The 4,233-nt window shown below is 38.1% G+C and overlaps 1 pseudogene; it reads left to right on the top strand.

Moving 5' to 3' along the window:
- Positions 1-2,405: 2,405 nt before the first annotated feature.
- Positions 2,406-3,644, top strand: LOC100352262 (non-histone chromosomal protein HMG-14 pseudogene; annotated as a pseudogene).
- Positions 3,645-4,233: the final 589 nt, after the last annotated feature.

The following is a 4,233-nucleotide window of genomic DNA, read 5'->3' as shown; positions in this document are numbered from 1 at the left end:
TTAACTTACTTATAAATTAAAAATTAAATTTTTTCCCAATTGTTTGCCTTTTTTTCTTTCTTTTTACTCAGCCTTAGGGGCCTCCATTGAATATTGCTTGTCTGCCGAGGGTAGGTTAGGGAGTAAACTGCACTGCTTAGAACATAGTAGTGATTCAATAAATGGGATGACTCACTGACTGACTTTAGTTCCTTTTTACTTGCTCTCCGTTAAAGTCTTGAAACTCATTTCTTCTCCTTTAGTACAGAAAGAGAACAAATAAACAAAAGAAAAATGAAAAGCTATTTATAAAAGGATTTGGTCTAAAAGGATAATGTCCTTCTAATTCACCCTCCCTTCCCTAGGATACATTTTCCTCTCATAAAAATAGCTTTGTTTTACCCCACCTTTCTTATCAGCAGTAACCGCTGCTTTAATTTCATACAAACAAATATTGCTTAGCTATTGACTTGCCATTGCTAACAATGGACTCAAATACAAAGTATCTAAAGTAAAGGAAACACATCCCTAACATTACACAGTACTTTTGAACAGAAAGTTGATGTTGAGTATTAAATTATTTAATACCACTACAGCACTGAGGAGCTTCTTTGTAGTCAAGTTAAATCACATCTGGGCTACATTTATAAGATGGAATTTGAAGCAGTGGAGACACTGAGATTCATTTAGTAGATGGCCAATCTAAAGTACATTCCAAGAAATTAACGTGTCTTATCTCAATAAGAATTTTGAGCATAATTTAAAAATTAGAGGATGCTTAGAACAATACTGACAAAGGAAACACAACTTATAGTTTTGAATATAAAAGTACTAATTAGTCATAATGAACTCCTTCAATATTTTGAGATAACAGAAAGTTATTACTATATACATAAACTCATCTTGTGAGTTCTTAACTCGCCTGCCTAGTGGAAGCATATGATACATATGCTATATGCTACATATATACTATGTATATTGGAACTTTAAACTGTTTGTAGAAAAATTAAATTAAAACATTAATTAAAAATAGAAACTATTTCTCAAAATATGCTTCAAGAAGTTCAAGACATTTTTCTAAATGATGAGACCTGTCATTTTATTAATTCATCCCTAAAGAAGTAAGGGTCCTAGGAATTTAATAGTGCAAATGTAGTATTTTTTATATTACTAACTAAGGAAACATGTGTTCTATTTAAATATTTTTAAGATTTTTAAGATTAGGAAGCATAAAAAAGTCAGAAGGAGCAGTGGGAATAATTCCTGATGATGTCCCTTCACAACACGCACAAAATTGCACTTGTATGTTGAGACAAACAAGCATTGTCATGGTGGAGAGAACTCTCTGCTGAAGCTATCTTGGGCATTTTTTCTGTTAAAGCTTTGGCCAACTTTCTCAACACAATCTCCTCTTGGTAACCATTGTTTTGACTGTGCTCTGTCTTCAAGATCATACTTATGAAACCATATTTCATCCCCTCTTACAATTATTTCAAGAAATACTTCAGGATCTTGTTATTACTTGTTTAAGTTTTTACTGAAAGCACTACTTTTGTCTGTAGCTGCTCTGGGTTTAAGTTTTGACACTCATCAAATGCAAAATTTATTTTTTCAGTTAGAATTGTTTAATCTGGTCCAATTGAGATGTCTATCTTGTTGGTTATTTTTTCTGATGTTATTCATTAATCCTCTTCCATTAAGATTAATGGAAGATTAACTTTTTCCTCGAAAACAGATGTGGGCTGCATCCTCAACATCATTGTGTCCCTTAAAACAATTAAATTTAAAATGGCCAATTTTGGGAGGGCTCATTCCTATAATCTTTTTGTAAAGCATCAATGGTTTCACCATTTTTAAAAATAGAAATTTAATAATTTTTAAATAATTAAATAATTTAAATAATTTTTGCCATATTCACACATTATGTACAAACACAATTTTATTTTTCTCTTGAAAACAGAAGTTAATATCACAAAATGAGGGATTTATGACAATGAACACAAATATTCTGGATACAAGTCCCTTACCAAATTCTTAGTCCTAGTTGCCTTGATTCTGCCTTCTGCCACTGTGCAAAGTGATGTATGGGCTTGGGCTCTGAGACTGCTGCTGCCCTGCTGTGCCCAGGTGAACAAACAGGACTCGGTTTGCCCTGCTAGATGGTAGGACTATCTAGGACTCAAATAAAGTTTCCTGCTTTGCAGTATCTTGAGGGAGGAGGAGGCAAACACTAATCTGCAATCATCTTGAATCAATCCCATGTGGCACATTTTAAAAGTTCACACTTTGGTAGTTCTGCTTCCCCTAAGTTTATGAGGACTAGACTCTATCTGGTTGCTGTACACCATGTATTGATTTCACCTTTCTTCCACCCAAGTTTTCCATAAATATGTTTGTTCTTGTTTCACTTTTAGGAGAACTCATGTAGCTCTAAGAGGCGCGGTTCCATCCGGTTCTCCCACCGCCCCCGCTGCGGGTCCCAGCAGCTCAGGTGGCGGGAGCAGCGGCAGCGGCCAGGCAGCCCAGCTCCGGGAAGGCTCTCGGCGCGCCGCGGCCCGCAGGCACCCGGCACGCGCCCTCCGCGCCGCCAGGATGCCCAAGAGGAAGGTCAGCTCTGCCGAGGGGGCGGCCAAGGAGGAGCCCAAGAGGAGGTCGGCGCGCTTGTCGGGGAAGCCGGCCCCCGGGAAGGTGGAAGCGAAGCCCAAGAAGGCCGCCGGGAAGGATAAGTCATCAGACAAGAAAGTGCAAGCAAAGGGGAAGAGAGGAGCAAAGGGAAAACAGGCCGAGGTGGCTAACCAAGAAGCTAAAGAAGACCTGCCTGCAGAAAACGGAGAAACGAAAAACGAGGAGAGTCCAGCCTCTGATGAAGCAGAAGAGAAAGAAGCCAAGTCCGATTAATACCATATACCATGTGTTATCAGTGGTCCCTGTCTCCCTTCTTGTACAATCCAGAGGAATATTTTTATCAACTATTTTGTAAATGCAAGTTTTTTAGTAGCTCTAGAAACATTTTTAAGAAGGAGGGAAGCCCACCTCATCCCATTTTTTAAGTGTAAATGATTTTTTTAAGAGGTGAAATCATTTGCTGGTTGTTTATTTTTTGGTACAACCAGAAAATAGTGGCATATTGAATTCTGGGAGGCTTTGACTGTCTTGGGTGTCAGCTTAACATTCCATAGGTGGAGGTGGTTTTTATATCCTACAGTACAGCGCATACTTAATGGCGATTTGGAGTCTCAATTGTGCATTTAATCTGTCTTGAATATTTTCAGTTACTTCTCCCGTGTTTTGTAGAATTGTTTTCTACAGAAAACCACTCCTTGTTCTGTCAGAACCATGTGCACTCTGTAACATCTTCGGTTGTGGTAGTCCAGTTTTCCTAATGATTTTGTTAATGTGCCGTGAAAGATTGAAAATTTGAGTGTCGTGCATATGCTATTATATTGTGAATGGGTGGGATTTATGTAACAGCAGCATTTGAAGATACTTGTACTTGATAGCCTCTTAAGGAAGAGTTGCCTCCAAATTTGAAGCTGGAAAGTCACTGGAATAACTTTAAAAAAAATGACAATTCATGGCTTTTTAGATTTTTGGTACGTATGTTAAGAATTGTGTACAAATTAAAATGTGTGTGCTGATTCTCAACACCAATAAAATCTCAATTATGGACAAAAAAATTGCTATCTTACCGTTCTTAATGTTTCAAAATAAATCCTGATCACACATGTTGTAAGAAGTTATTCTGAATTTATTTTGGTGCAAAAAAAATTAAATCCATGGGGCCGGCACTGTGGCACAGCGAGTTAATGCCCTCGCCTGAAGCGCCGGCATCCCATATGTGTGCGGGTTCTAGTCCCGGCTGCTCCACTTCCGATCCAGCTCTCTGTATGGCCTGGGAAAGCAGTGGAGGATGGCCCAAGTCCTTGGGCCCCTGCACCCGCATGGGAGACCTGGAAGAGGATCCTGGCTCCTGGCTTTGGATTGGTGCAGCTCTGGCCATTGTGGCCAACTGGAGAATGAACCATCAGATGAAACACCTCTCTCTTTCTCTCTCTCTCTCTCTCCTCTCTCTGTGTAACTCTGACTTTCAAATAAATAAATAAAAAATGTAAATCCATGCATAGTTCATTTATAAATAAACTTATATGATATATAATCATTTTTATATTTATTTATATTATAATATATATAAGAGACTTTTTGCATGAATGTTTTTGAAGATATCTTGTTGGACAAATAGACTTTGCTTCAATA

Source organism: Oryctolagus cuniculus, chromosome 5, assembly GCF_051225735.1.
Source record: "Oryctolagus cuniculus isolate XC-2025 breed Fujian yellow rabbit chromosome 5, ASM5122573v1, whole genome shotgun sequence".
NCBI classification, from domain to species: domain Eukaryota; kingdom Metazoa; phylum Chordata; class Mammalia; order Lagomorpha; family Leporidae; genus Oryctolagus; species Oryctolagus cuniculus.
This window is presented reverse-complemented; position numbering and strand designations above follow the sequence as displayed.